At 37.6% G+C, this 16,394-nt stretch overlaps 1 long non-coding RNA gene across 1 annotated transcript; it reads right to left on the bottom strand.

Moving 5' to 3' along the window:
- Window positions 1-12,283: 12,283 nt before the first annotated feature.
- LOC130455780 (uncharacterized) lies at window positions 12,284-15,205 on the bottom strand. The gene is made up of 2 exons (XR_008913883.1): window positions 14,958-15,205; window positions 12,284-13,420 (listed from the first exon to the last, which is right to left on the bottom strand). It is a non-coding gene; the product is annotated as an uncharacterized LOC130455780 (long non-coding RNA).
- Window positions 15,206-16,394: the final 1,189 nt, after the last annotated feature.

Here is a 16,394-nt window from a genome sequence, read left to right on the forward strand (position 1 = left end):
CAGTTACAAGAGATGCTAGGGAAGCCCTCCCCGTTTACAGACGCGGGTTTGTAGAGCCATATGCCATGCGTGCGTGTGTACTACTTGTGTGTTTGGGCATTACACGTGATGTGCCCACGTGTGGAAATGCCCTTGTGCACTAATCTCAGACGGAAGTGTCTAAGAGTGGTTTCTTGGTGAGGGAAAACTTTATTTTGGGCTTTTTTCCTCCAAAGAACACTAATTTCTTCCCATTCTTTAGTGGCTCTCGGAACTCATTCACGTGAACACTTAATTGCTCCAGAGATTCAGATTTCAGCCCTACACGTCTTCTTACAACTTTTAGCTTATAAATGCTCCACATAGCACTCAAAGTGCTAGAGACCTTCTTCTAAATCTCTAGATACTCCGAGGATATCAATGGCAGACAGAGCTAAAGAAAGTAGTTCAGCATGTGGGGGGGAAAAGGAAAATGTAATATCTGAAACTATCAGACCATACAACACAAGATCTGAGCAAAAATAGGGTGAATTAAGGCAACTCGGATAATTCAGTTCCCGAATTCATCTTTCTCTCTAAAAAAGGAGAATATGGGAAACAAAGGATGCAGATGATTGCAGCTTCTTTTCTAGATAATCTAGTAAAGTTGTAATTTGGAATTTTAGTGACTGGGAAGGGAAACACAAACTAGCAAAGTCATTGTAGGCAGAGCAGCTGTTTAACAACTGACTGGAGAAGTATATATAACACGATTTTCAGTTTAGTCAGCAATAATAATTTCTCCATCACTTTCTTAAGTCTAGACAACCAACAAAACAAGCTCTGATTTATGGCATGTGTATGTGTTACATAATTGTAAGGAGTGCAGGAACAGTAGATTTGGGGAGGTTGGGGGATAGTTAGCTCAAAGTATAATTAGCTGGAATTCTCTCTTTGGGTTTGGTGGGCTAGATGTCACGGGGGGCCAATAAGATATTAATTTTTCTATTTCTATTAATCACTCCATTACACTCCCCAAAGACCAAACCTTTAGAATCTGGAGGTAGCTTTTGTTTGTTTTTGTTTTTTAGTAGATTCTGCTTTAATCCAGGTGTGACTCCCTCTGGGTGAGATGAGTTGGGGCTGAGGCTCACTTCCTCTCTAACTCTCCAAAGAGGAGGACAGTGACAGTAGTAGAACTAGATGTCCTAAAGAAGATTATATTCTTTACCTTTTCTTGGTTGGGAGTAGAAATGCCTGACTACTAACTAGTCTTCTTTGCTCCCCAAAAGAAATTTGTTGCAAATGAGAATTCTATTGTGGGATCATTTTTAATGTTTTTTTGTTTGTTTGATCATTAAAGTCATTCCAACTTTAGGGTATGTATGTGTGTATTTTGCGGGGGGGGGGGGTTAAAACCTTTTCCTTCCTTCCTAGAATCTATACTGTGTATTGGTTCCATAGCAGAAGAGTGATAAGGGCTAGGCAACAGTGGTTAAGTGATTTGCCCAGGATCACACTGGTAGGAAGTGTCTGAGGTCAGATTTTAATCCAAGGCCTCCTATCTCTAGGCCTGGCTCTCAATCCCCTGGGCCACCCAGCTGTTTAAGCAAAATGTCTTGAATTATTGGTAAAAACATTTCTTAATTACATCACTATTATTTTAAGTTTTGATGTTTATTTGGATATCTACAGCACATATCAAGTATATCTCAACTGACTTCATAAGAGACTGCAAAATTTTAGGATTCAGAGAAAAATTTAGATCTGGCCTCAACGGACCTGAAATTGTCTACTCAAAAGTAGACAGGCATTACCTAATGCCCAAGTTCCACTAACGTTTAACCTTGAAGGAATTTCTACAAAGACAAAGCACCACACCAAGAAAGGGAAAATTGCTGAGAAAGTCTGTTGGTTGGCATCTGTGTTGGCCAGGATCAATCCCTGATTTGGGGGGGGGGGGGGGGAAGAGAGCAGAATCTGATGGAAATGAGAGAGTCATCCCAGATCTGGGGTGCTGACCAGGCATGAGAGAGGCTAGAGTAGAAACCTGGGCATGAGTGGAAGCAGAACTCTGTGGGGTGAGTCTGCTGTAGAAACCTAGTCTACAATTATTTTGTTCCCTTTTCATCCCTAGGACAGGAAACCCACTCTCTATTTACCCTTACCTTGTATCTTTTCCTCTTCCAATCCAGCAGAATAAGGGGCATGTGGAGGATGTCCTCTCTGAGCAGCAGTTAGAGCAGTCAGCATTTTGTAGCTTTTCTTCCCTTTTATGCATATTCTTATTTCTGTGCTATTTAAAATTGTTTAAAGGGGAATAAAGCTGGATGGTTATGGTTAGTAAAATGATTTCAAAGCTAACTGAGGCAAGATTTCCTCCAGGGCCAGATTATAGCTATTAATACTGATTAGTAAAGCTGTTATTAAAGTAGGTCACTCTGACCTCTTCAGCAAAGACAAGTGCAGACAGGAAAAAAAACAAAAACCTTCTTTATTGAGAAGCTGAGGAAAGAAGGAAGTTCTGAATATTTGGGGAATGTCACAATTGGCCACAGCTGGGAAAGAGGATGGTCTTCAGGTGTGACTAATCTCAGACAATTATGGGTGCTAATTGCTTTATACACATCAGCTGCCTCTAGGAATCTGAGACAGAAAATCAGAACCAGCCCAATCTGGATGCAGCACACACACACACACACACACACACACACACACACACACACACACACACACACACACACACACACACACACACACACACACACACACACACACACACACACACACACACACACACACACACACACACACACACACACCCTCCAGCTTTCCCCTAATAGATCAAGTCACTCCTAACTTTGATATGGAGAGGGGAAGAGTGGAGAGGGCAAAGAGCCAGCCCAAGCTAGCAGTTTACCTGTAAACAAAGCAAAGGTCCCTCTTTCAACTGGTTATGTAGGGTGGGAGAGGAGTTGTTGCAGTGATCCTATTGTTCAACCACACCTTTAGTTCCAGATTGTCTTTTGTGCTAAACTAATCATCTTTCCACTAGCTGATCTAGCCCAAACCCATTCAATAAACAATTTTTTTAACACCTGCTATCAAAGCTGTCCTAAGAACTGAGGATACACTGAATTGATACAAAGAGAATCCCTGCCTTCAAGGAGCTTAAGATCTATACGGGGAGATGACATACAAAAAGAGGCAGGAAAGCCAGGATGTCTTGTTCCTGGGAGTTAAAACCAAGCAGGGAAACTGATGCAAAGTAGATTGAGCTAAGATTCTGATTTCTGCCCTCTATAAGGGAAGATATTGGGAGGAATGTAGTCCTTGGCCCTTCTGCCCTCTAATTAGGGGAGGGGAGGATGACAGAGATAAGACTTGCTCTGAGAGAGGCATCTTGTTCTGTGGAGTTGAAACCAAGGAAAGCAACAGAGGCAAAGCTTTTTTTAACTAGGTCTAGCCTCTGAGTACTCATTTTAATAATATATGCCATTAATTAGTTATGTAACCTTGAGAAGAATATTAAGCTTCTTTGGAACTTAGTTCCCACATCTTTCAAACGAGGGAGATGTACTAGATGCTCCCCAAGTTCTTTTCCAACATTCTCAAGTTCTATCATATACACAGATCTATATAGATATATCTATATCTGCATGTATTTTTCACATACTTTAGCTAATTGATTACTTCCTCTATATAAGGAGGTTAAATTAACTGAGGAAATAGAGTGCAAGGCAAAAAGAAACTAGTTCCACTTTAACAGGAAGGATGCTGGAGAGATGTTCAAGATAGATGATAAAGGTGTCTAAGTGAAACTTTGAACTTTATGTTTTGCTCTCTTTGCCCCTAGGGAGTGAAAGATTGGAAATAGCAAGGAACATTGTTTTGAGAAAAATGGTAAGTAAAGTCTGAGCTCATCTACTGTGAGAGTCGGGGGAGTATCCTGCAGGGATTAACAATAGAAAATTTATACCTACAGAATAAAATATCAAACTTCTATTGCTCTTAAAAAATTACTACTTTAATCTTTTTTCCCCCTTTTTAACTACATTAGGCCTCTTCAGGCTGATTCTCCCATTCCAAAGAGAACAGGTTTAATTCCACTTTCAATTTCTTTGGGGCTACGTAAATGAATCTCTGCCAGAAAGATCTATGGTTCTCAAATTCCTGCATTGCCATGGGTAATATTAAGGGGCTGCCATATCAGTGAGTCATTTTTAGAAATTCTTCATCTCCCAGGCAGGTTATAAAACCCACTCTAAGCTCATATCGGAGATGGTTTCAAAGGGAGATTCTACATTGTAATCCTAGAGTGTCCAGTAATTTAAAGAGTAACGTTAAAACAAAACTACCATAGGCATGTTAGCCTAGGATTTCTAGTGTTTCTTTACAGCACATGTGAAAGAATTCAGACCTCTGTAACTAAGAAAACTAATTGTAATTCTAATGATACCATTGCTTTTTTTTAACCATTTGTAATTAGGCATGTGCAAAACTGTCCTTACTCATTCTGACCAACTAATTATATGTGTTAACTCAGTACTTGGGCTCTTTGGGAACAATGAAGGTCCAGTGTGCTTCTCAACATGTATGGCATAATATAATAATTATTATAACAATAAAGATCATACCGAGCATTTCATAATGCTTTACAGTCTGCAAAGAACCTCACAAGTTACCTATCATTTATTCACTATAACAATCCTATAAAAATATCATTATTTCTCTCATTTTGCATATGAGAAAACTCAGGATGAGAGAGATTGAATGACTTATCCAAGGTCATACAGCTATTAAATGTCTGAGGAAAGATTTAAATCATCATAATGCTGTAAACCATTTTGGGGATGAGAATTTAATCATCTTCTTACCCATTAAGCAAGAAATCCAATTATTCAGTGGATTTTTAAAAAAAGAATGTCCAGTCCTCTACTGCTGTTTACTTCCCATTTGTGGAATATAGCAGAATACCAAATGTTTCTTTAAGGGATAGAAAGGCAACTCATATTTTTCCTTACCTGTCCACAATGAAGCCATGTGGCATCCAAAGTTTATGTCCATCCTAGGTGAGCTTGAGAGAAGATCTAAGAATCCAGATACCTCTTCTGTTTTATGTTTCTTTGCCGAATGGCAGTGAGTGAAAATCAGCTTCAAGATGAATTTCAGGTCATACCTCCCTCATGGAAGGAATAAATAATACAGTTTATGCCATCATTTTCAGTCATGGCAAACTCTTTATGATTGCATTTGGGATTTCTGTGTTTTCCATTTCCTTCTCCAATTCATTTTTCAGATGAGGTACTGAGGCAAACAAGGTTAAGTGACTTGCCCAGGGTCACACAGTTAGCAGTTGTCTGGGACCAGATTTAAACTCTGGCCTTCCTGCCCTCATTACATTTTAGTCCTCTCCTTTTAAAAATTTGGAAAAATATGCCTAATTTAGAGGGAAACCGTTTTATATCTATTAAACCATAACTCAAAATCATCAAAATTACATAAAGAAACATTTGAAACATTACTTTGCTTTTTCTGCATAGATACAACAAATAGTAGTAAAATATATATATATATATTTTATATATATATATATATATATAAAATATATATATATATAAAATATATATATATATATATATAAAATATATATATATACAAACATGAAGTTAGTATATATATATATATATACTAACTTCATGTTTGACAAAAGTAAAGATCCCAGTTTGGGAGATAATAATTCACTATTGGGTAAAATATTGTTCAGAAAACTAGAAGGTAGTCTGGCAAAAACAAGATATAGACAAATATCTTATGCCTTTTAGCAAGGTAAGATCAAAATGGATATTTGGCTTAGGCATAAAGGAAGATACAGGCAAATAGAAGAAAAGAAAGCAAATTACCTATCAGATTTACAGATAGAAAAAGAATTTATGAATAAACAAGAAATAAAAAAGCTTTGTGGGACATAAAATTGGTCATTACTAATACATTAAATTGAAAACATTTTGTACAAAAATATTTATTGCAGTTCTTTTTGTGGTGGTAAATGGAAATTGAAGGGTTGTCCATCACTTGGAAAATGGCTAAAGAAGCCATGGTAAATTATTGTATTAGAATACTAATGTGCTAATGACAAGCAGGATGGTTTTGGAAAAATCTGGAAATACATATGAACTGACACAAAGTAAAGTGATCAGAACCAGAAGACCATTGTACACAATGATAGCAATTTTTTTTGATCCATAGCTGTGGATAACCTAGTTATTCTTAGCAATGCAGTGATGATGAAAAATGCCATCTACCTTTAGAAAAAATACTGAGGGAGTCTGAATGTAGACTGATATACTATATTTCATTTCCTTTATTCTTTTTTTCCACCTGAGATCTCGTCCACACAGTGACTAATATGGAAAAATATTTTATGCAATGGCACATGTAAAATCTATATCAGATTGTTTACCTTCCAAGAGAGAGGCAATATTAGAGAATTAATAGTTGAATTTAAAAGATTCACAAAATTATGTTTAAGCACCTTAATCAGTCCTCGAAAGAGATTATATTTCAGGCCTGGTTTTTATCTTTAAAAATATTCATAAACTGTAAAAGTAGCTTTTGACATTCTTTTGAAACTGTATATGTATAGTGGATTTATGGAGGCAACTATAATAGGAATGTTCCTAATATCATAGGCTCATAAGATCATTGTATACAAGCCTCAAGTTGGAAGGGACCTACAAGACCATTGGTTCCAATCCTTTCATTTATATTGATGAGAAAACTGAGGTCCTACCAAGTGGTGTGATTTTCCTGGACTAGTAAACATTAGAAAAGGATTTGGAACCTACGTTATCTGCCTCCAGAGTTACTGAAATCATGTATGTAAGAGAGGAGATGAGGTCTGAGGGAGGGAACTGAGGCACCTTCCTGAAGTGTGAAGTTCTCTAATCAAAATGGATAGAATTTAAAGGCAGCTAGTTATTGATTATCCAAGAATCAGTCCCTCCACTGGTGACTCTTTAAAAAGAAGGACACATTATCTAAGGTTTCTGTAGAGTATCAAAGCAGGAGAGAGCTTTGAGGAGTGAGACTGAGCATCAAAATGAAAGGAAGTCTTGACCATCAGGAGTTAAACCACAGAGAAGAATAGGCTTGGCTAATGACCTACCCAGGATATCAAGAAAAGAAAAGAGACTTTGGGGCACTAAGTTATTGAAGGCATGAGTGTCCTTAGTTACATGTTTTCTCTAAGTAATATCTCTCTATTAGCAGTCATTGTGTGCCCACTTTGCCCAATGATTCTGTGTACAGTTTTGGGCATATATACCTCAAATCTGTGAGAGGAATTTTTTGTTATAATTGTTTTTACAAAACTTGTCTCATATGAAGAGATGGTCCTTCTCCTTGCCAAGGCAAGCTCCTCTACATGCACAAGTGATCCATTCCAGCCATCTTCTCCAGTAGATTGCCCTCCTTTCACTCCCACTCTCTCACTAATCTTTGATCACTCCTTATGTACTGACTGCTTCCCTTCTGCCTACAAGCATACACATTTGTCTCCCATCCTTAAAAAAAAAAAAACCCACTTGCTATCTATCCCTCCTAGTTATTATTCTATGCCTCCTCTTCTCATGAACAAACTCTTTGAAAAGGCTATCTACACTCAGTACCTCCACTTCCTTTCCTCACACTTTCTTAAGATTTTGTGGTCTGGTTTTCAATCTCATCATTTCACTGAAACTGTTCTCTCCAAAGTTATTAGTTATCTCTGGTCGAATGTGATGGCCTTTTTCCAGTCTCTATCCTTAATTTCTCTGAATCATTATTGATCATCTTATTCTCCTTACAATCTCTTCTCTCTAGGTTTTATATTTCTCAGTACTAGTTCTCCTCTAAAATATCTGACCACTCCTTCTCAGTGTTCTCTGCTGGATTTCTAGTCAAGTCACACAAAAGTTCTGTCAAGGGTTTCCTTTTGTTCTCCCTCCATACTATTTCAGGTGATGAGCTCCCAGCTCCCAGGATTCCAATTTTCATCTCTACGTCAGATAGATTCAAACATATTTATTGAGTTCTTACTTCTCTCTTTCTCCAGTCTGGCATCTCAAAATGCTTATTAAATATTTCAAACTAGAGATCCCATAGACTTAAACTCAACATGCCAAAACTCAGCATGGCTAAAACTTTCCCTTCGAACCCTCCTCTCTTCCAAGTTATCCTATTGCTGTTGAGGGGAATCCCCATCTTCCTAGTCTTCAGGCTCACAAGCTATTTTCCTCAACTCCTCACTCTCACACCCCACCATATTCAATCAGTTGTCAAGTTCTGTTGTTTGTACTTTTATAACATCTCTCATGTATGCCCCCCACTATCCTCTGACACCAGCATCACCACAGTGCAAAGACCTCATCACCTCATGCGTGGTCTATTTCAACATCCTGCTGACTAGACTCTTTGCTGCAAGTTCCGTTAAATTCATTTTCACCTCATATATCGAGGTCACCTTCGTAAAGTTCAAATCTGATCATGTAACCCTACCCATCTCCCTCCTTCAATTCATTCCAGTAGCTTCCCTTTACTTTCCTTTCAATAGAAAATATGCAGTCTTCTGCTTGGCTCTTAATGCCTTCAGAGCCTTCCCCTTTCTAACTTTTCCAGTTGTCTTACACTTGATTCCCCTGGATTCCCCTTGATGTGCCTTCCCTTTGACATTATCTCCAGTTTATCTCATACATATCTTGTTTGTACAGAGTCCTTTGCTCTTTGGTCCACTACTGAACTATGAGGTCTTTGAAATCAGGGTTTGCTTTTGCCTTTCTTTGTATTCCCAGTGCTTAATTAACCCAGTGGCTGGTACATTTGTTATTTACTCATTTTAGTCATGTCCAACTCTTCATATGAACCAATGTGGGGGTCTTCTTGGCAAAGACACTAAAGTGATTTTCCATTTCCTTCTCCAGCTCATTTTACAGAGGAGGAACTGAGTCAAACAGGGTTAAGTGACTTGCCCAGGGTCACAAAGCTGCTGTCTGAGGCTAGATTTAAACTCAGAAAGATGTGTCTTCCTGGCTTTAAGTCTAGCATTCTATCCACTACATCACCTCCTGCCCCACCTGTCATAAAATATGCTCTTAATAAATGCTTATTGATTTGACTATTAAGACCGCAAATGTCTTTTCTTTGAGCTAATTGTGTTTATTGGCTGAGTATAAAAATGAAGTTCAATGCTGTGGGTTCATGAGCTATAATTTTAGGATTATAGCTGTGAGAATTTCTTGAATCTGAGGTAGCTTACCTTCTAGAGAAACTGATCTATAAGTATGAGTTTGGAGGGAGTCCCAGAGTGAGCATTTTATGGATAAATTGAATCCTGGTAAATTGAGTCATCTTTTCCCATCAATAATTTCAGTTATGTTCTCCAAAAAAAGAACCAAGTACTTAGCCAAACTGCTGACATTATAAAAATTAGGAAAGCTAAAATTTTAAAGGACTGTTAATGAACACGATATTTCTTTTCTCTTCTTGCCCTCCTATAAATAGCTACGTGACATATTGAGTGGAGCTCTGGACCTGATGTCAGAAAGATCTGAATTTAATTCTGTTCTGGGACACTGATGTGATCTTGGAGAAGTCACTTTAATCTGTCTGCCTCCATTTTCTCATATGTAACATGAGGGTAACAATATTCCCTACCTCACAGTATTGTATGGATCAACCAAGATAATATTCGTGAAACACTTAGCACAGTTCGTGGCATATAGCAGGACAGGTGCTTAATAAATGCTTCCTTTGTTTCCTTATCTACTTTTAAACCCTCTGAAACCACATAGAAAAGAAACTTTTATTGGAAAGAAAAATTAATTGATATGGGAGAGGACAGGGAGAGAGGCTTCTTCCTACAGGTTTAGGAGATGGTAGCCCTGACCTCCTGAGTAGAGAATTGGACTTGTTAATAATAATAATAATAATAACATTCTAGTGCATCATTAAATTTGACTGCCGATATTGTTAAATAGCTAGCAAACCAGATTTTCAATCTGAAGCAAAGCTTATGCTTTTAGGTCAGCCTCTCTTTTCCAGATGTTTTTAAAGGTCTCTTAATTCTACTAGAGTGTCTAGCAAAAGCATTACTCCTTACCACTCCTCCCTTGAGCACACAGTCATCCGCACTCCTTTAGTATATTCATTCGACAAGCAATTCTTGAGTACTTCACATGTACAGATCTCTAGGCTAGGATCCCCAATCCACTGATCACAATTTTCCAGGACATCCAGAAGCCTTATTTGCTAGATTTTGGGGTTAGTAGCTATTTCCAAGTTTCCTTCTCCATCGTCAGACTTCTTAGTATAGATGGGAATATATTACCTTCTCCTGCTCCATTCAGGAATTTTCCTGTCAGAAAACCCTCCCTCTTTACCACAAAGTGATTCCAAATCTGAGGGGGGAGGGGAAGGGGGAGGAAATAAAAATTAGTTCATCGTTAACACAGAGTGAGAATCTTTAACAAAAAGGTCTTGCTCTGGAATTTGTCTAGTGTTTTTCTCACCACTGATAGTTATCTAATTCAATGAGGTAAGCCTTTATTCAGTACTATGTGTAACTCTCTGCTACTCATTAGAGATTAAGATTTTATTGTTCAACGCTTTGCTTTCATTTGGGGTTTTCTTGGCAAAGATACTGGAGTACTTTTTTTACAGGTGAGAAACTGAAGCAAACAGGGTTTACTGCTTTGCCCAGGATCACACAGCTAGTAAGTGTCTGAGGCTAGATTTGAACTCAGGAAGATGAGTCTTCCTCAATCCTGACTATCCACGGCACCACCTAGTTCCCCTAGGTGCAAAATGAAACAATGAAATTTCAAGTAAAAAGAGTCACATAGCTGAGAGGATTAGACAGGGCTGAGCATTGAAGGAAGTCAGGGATTCTGTATATTCTGTAAAGGAGAAAGTGAGAAGTCCATTCCAGTAGTGATGGAGAGTCTATGAAAAATTACAGAGAAATTAGATGGAGCAATATCTCTGTAAGGTTAAAATTAATGGTTGGACAATGATTTTATGAAATTATGTGATTGCCAGTATTTATCATATCTTGAGTCAGAAATTTATTTACAAGTATTTATAAATAGAAAGGAAACAATAAAGAGAAACATGAGGGGGATAGAGAAATTATCTATCCTATCAACCTAAATGTCTGCTTAATCCAGGCAGAGATTAATTAGCTCTCAACCAGGAAGGCTGGTAGTGAGTAACCATGAGGCCACCTCCAAGATGGCAGCTACTCTCCAGAAGCTAGTAAAGGGGTGAAACTTTTACTCACCCAATGAAGTAATCCAAGAATCAAAGTCCAAGCAGAAGTCGAGCTCTGAACCCAGTCTCCAGTGAATCTCCCTTGAAGACTATCTAAGACTATCTCCAGAAGACAATCTCTTCAGACTCTCTTCTCAAAGACAACCTGGCCTGAAGGGGTTTGGGGCTTGCTTTTTATGGTGACTTCTTGTCCCTTCCCCTCTTCACAGGGGCCAATCACAGTTTCCAAATTGTCTAGCACTGCCCAGGGTCAGTGTCTGTGGGATCAACTTCTCACCTTCTGAAGGTTAAGTTCTCCTCCAAAAGGTTCACACTTTCCTGATATGATTGAATTTCTATAAGGGTGTGAATTCTCTAAGTGCCTTGCTAGCTTCTCACCTAGTACTAAGTAGGGTGTTTAATCTTTTGTTGATTCAATTTAAAAGTAGACAAAGGGGGAGTTAATCCTGTCTTCAGTCTAGTGAGGTACTAAGTAGGGTTACTTAATTTAGTGTTAACTCATGATAGACAATAGAGTAAAGAATTCTCTTTCACATCTCTAAAAGATCAGCAAGTAGGCCAGTGGAACAAGGCCAAAGTAATATACAATATATAAGCTAACCAAGACCGTGAAGGACTTTAAATGGCAGGAAATAGTTACTATTGTCTCCTAGAAGACAGGGAGACACAGAAGAATGATGCTATCATACCTGTGCTTTGAGCAGATATATATAAGATCACATAATATAAGATTGCAACAACATATTTGAATCTGAGGTCAGGGGGACTGAGAAGATATTGATGGGAAAACATTTCTTGGATTTAATAATAAGGAGAATCTTAAAAACATTGGAAAAAAGCAGTCTCTGTAGAGTAGTCAAGATGGAAGTCAAATTGCAAGGAACTAAGAAATAAGATTAAGGAAATTTGACAGTAAAAGAGAGTTGAAGAGAATGGATGATAATTTGAGTGGATTAAAATGGTCTCGGGAAGTTTTCATTTTTAATTGACATGCAACTGATAAAAAATACAATTGTCATTGGCTTTCATTTTTTTTAATGTTTTTAATAAGGAGACATTGAATATAGGTTCCTTAAAGGAAAGAACTATTTGAATTATTCACATAAAACAATCTAACACTTAGTAGGCACTAAATACATACTTATTGAATTCAATAAAGGAATGATTTTTCCTCCCAGACATAATTTTTTACAGAGCAATAAAACCTTAAAAAGTCACCAAAGTTATACATGACGTAATTCTAGCAAGTCTGTGGGTCCCAATTCCAAGGACTCATGATTTGTAACCAAATTTCTTTGAAAAAGTTCTCAAGTTTCATAGGCAAAGCTATCTTTGCTGATACTCTAGAAGGAATTGGTTATTTTTAAGAGAAACATCTTCCTGGTACTTGCTATCTATTACCTAGTTTCCTATTCTCCATAGTTTATTATCTTGAAGTAAAGCATGGCTATATGGAGTTAAAGGGACAGGCAAGTTGTAATTTTTATTATTTTAAAGATATTTTGCACTACTTATAGCCCCAAAAGAGGAATGGTGTATATATAAATATGCATCTATTTATATGTATATAGAGATAGATATACAATTGATTTTGTTTTCCCTTTCTCTATTAGGTCTACAGACAATTTAAAAAAGACTCCAGTAAGAAGCAAATAGAAAACAGATAAGATTTTTGTTACAAGGAACTAAAGCAAATAAGTGATTATATATCAACTCCATTGTCACCATGATAATAAGAACAGTTGACATTTATATAATATTTTGAGTTTCACTTTTCACACATTTTCTTATTTGAACCTTACAACTCTGTGAGGAAGGTAGTGGGATAATAAAGTATAGTCTAGTAGTAGTCTCTCGGTAACCGAGGATGAGGATTATCTTTGTGCATTTTCATCTATGATAGATGAGTGTGCACAAAGACACTTGTGCGTGAAGGAGATTTAAGTGGAAAAGTCGATGCACAGAGACAGTCCCACTCTCTTGGCGTTGGAAGCCTGGGTCCAGTGGCACGAAAAGTCATTACACCTGGAGATTTCCTCAGCTGCATTGGATGGCTGTGTTGTCTTTTGTGCTCCAACACGCCCTAAGCACTCCACAGTGCTTTGCTGCGTCGCCATCTCAGCCGTTGAACCTTCTTGTTGGTTTCTTCCATCTGCTGGGTGAACAAAGACCCTCACAAGGTTTAGCAGGCCTATCAAAGCCATTGCCCAGGGTGTGGCCTCTGCCACATGCTAGCAGCTACAAGTTTATTAATATCACCATTTTACAGATATGGAAACAAGCTCAGAAAGGTGGTGATTTTCCTAAAATCACACTGCTAACTGGTGGGACTGGTTCTCAGACCAAAGTCCTCAATTCAGAAACCTCTAGAATGATATGATTCTACTGTAAATTCTTTGTTTTCTTTGAAAACATACTTTGAGAACTAGAAAGACTCACATGATCCAATGCAGAGTAAAATGAGCAGAACCAAGAGAACAGTATACACTGTAGAATGCTGTGGAAAGATCAAATGGGATAGACTTGGCTACTAACAGCAAGACAGAGATCTGGGACATTCTGAGGGACTTATGGAAAAGAATGCTATCCATCTCTAGAGAAAGAACTGTGGGAGCAGAAATGCAGATGCAAATATAGGATTGATCACTTGTTTCTTTGGGTATAAGTTTTGGGGGATTTGGTTTTATAAAATTGTTCACTCATAAAAAAGAATAATATGGAAATATGATTATGCATGTGTAAACCAGATGGAATTTCTTGTCAACTCTGGGAGGGGGAGAAGAAAGGTAGGAGACAACACAATTCACATAACTTTGGAAAACATGTGAAAATTTGTTATCAAAATAAAAGAAAGAGAAGACATAAAAAAAGAAAAAAGAAAAAGAAAAGAAAATATACTTTGACGGCTTGCAAACCTCTTTTAACAAGTTGGGGTGAAAACTGCCAATTAATAGCCAGTCACAAAAAAAAAAAAAGTTTTCCATATCAGTAAACATGTCCTTGGTAAAGACATATGAATATTTATAGGACTGACATATATGTAGATATATATAGATATATAGATATATATAGAGAGAGAGTCAAAGGGTAAAGGAAGCAATATTATAATGATCAAATTTTGAAGACAGAAATGATCTCATACTAGGATTTCATTTGACAGTCGAGGAAACTGGGGCCCAAAGAGGTTGTGAATGATCCCAGATCCCGGAGCTAGGGTGAGAATCCATTGAATGACTTTGAAATCTCACATTGATCGTTACTGCTACAGTCTTCTATTTTTTTTTAAAATCGCTATTCCTTTAGTTTTTGATTGTTTTTCTTCAGCTGCCACTAAATCAAAAGGAATATTTTCATACTAAAGGAAATGAGTTTCTGCTTTAACCTCAATGTCCAGTGGAGTATCTGGGGGGGAAAGGAGGGGGGGGGACTTTATGCCTCACCTAAATAAATAAAAACAACCGTAATTCTGGGCTGGCAAATTCTCCCTGTTGGGTGTCCGGAAACCTCGGGGGATGTGGCGGTTTATGCCCGACTCAGATTTCCTCGCCCACCACCAATGATGATCTCTATTAGCTATGCAGTGAAGCACTAACCCCTCCGTCTAGGGTAAGGGCCAGAGCTGGATTTACTTTCTTTTCTTTAATCTTCCTGTTCTTAATTGCCATATTGACAAAAAAGAAATAGTTGTTTACCTTCCAAATTCTCTGGAGTGCCCAGCAAATTAATCCTTTTAAGCAGTGTTTCTTCAGCTCCAGAAACAAGTGGAATGCAAAGCAGCCAGAGGCTCCCTTAAGAGGCAGTAAACATCCGCACTGCCTGGAAATTAACCTTGACTGCTAGAACATGTCAAGCATTTGTTTTCCACCACGAAAACAGTTCCCGGGTCTGGAGGGAGGGAGGGAGGGAAGATTACAACCTGCTCTTGTGAAAAAACAAAAGAGATTGTTTAAAGTGGGGGACTAATAGTAATGGCGAGTGTGACAGCTACGGGTATTTCTACAGCAAGAAGTCAAAAGTCAGTCAAGTCAGAGAACAGGTAAATAATCTCTTCCCCCGCTACAAACAGTTCTTGGGCAGCAACTAGGATCAGTTTTAAACTAAAATTCTTTCTCCTTCTTTTCCTCTTTCTGGGCATCTTTATCGGTTTCTCTCTGACTTTCTCTGTGTATCTTTCTGTCTCTCCTTCTCCTTTCCCTCTTCCTCTTTCCCTGTCTTCTTTCCCTCTCCCTTTCACTATCTCTCTTTTTCAGTTAGAAAAACATGGAGCCTTTTTTAAGTGAAAGTGAATAAGAAACCTAATTTGTAGGGTTTTGTAACCGCGTGCTCTACTTTCTAGGCTATGATATAAACTGCCAACAAAAGAATGCATACAATAATACATTTGGTATTTAACGCCAACTTTTTTGTGTGTATTAAATTTTATTTTATTTTTCCTCAATTATATCTCTGCATCAGCCCATGAAGGTCTTTCCAGCTCTCTCTGAAATCATTCTATTCATCATTCTTTATAGCACAATTTGTTCAGCCATTCCCCAATTGGTGGACATCCCCTCCATTTCCAATTCTTTGCCACCACAAAAAAAAGCAGCTATAAATACTTTTGTCCTTATAGGCCCTTCCTTCTTTTTTAAATCTCTTTGCAATACAAACCTAGTAAAAAATGGTATTACTGGATCAAAGGGTATGTATTGTCTAACAGCACTTTGGGCAAAAGTACAAATGGCTCTTCTGAATAACTGAGTCAGTTCACAACTCCCCCAAGAATGCATTTGGGTCCCAGCTTTCCAATATACCCTCCAAGTTTTGTAATTTTCCTTTTCTGTCATAAAAGCCAACCTAATAGATATAGTGGGGTGGTACCTCAGAGGTGTTTTAATTTGCATTTCTCTTATTAATAATGAGTTAGATAATTTTTGCATGACTATAGAGAGTTTTAATTACTTTGTTTAAGAACTGTCTGTTCATAACCTTTGACAATTTATTAATTGAAGAATGACTTGTATTCTTATATAATCCACTCATATTTCTATTTATTTGATAAATGAGTTCTTTATTAAAGACTTGTAAAAATTTTTTTTGCTACATTATGATTATTATGCATATTTACCATTGTATTTACTCCTATTTAG

The sequence above is a fragment of the Monodelphis domestica genome, chromosome 8, assembly GCF_027887165.1.
Source record: "Monodelphis domestica isolate mMonDom1 chromosome 8, mMonDom1.pri, whole genome shotgun sequence".
Taxonomy (NCBI): domain Eukaryota; kingdom Metazoa; phylum Chordata; class Mammalia; order Didelphimorphia; family Didelphidae; genus Monodelphis; species Monodelphis domestica.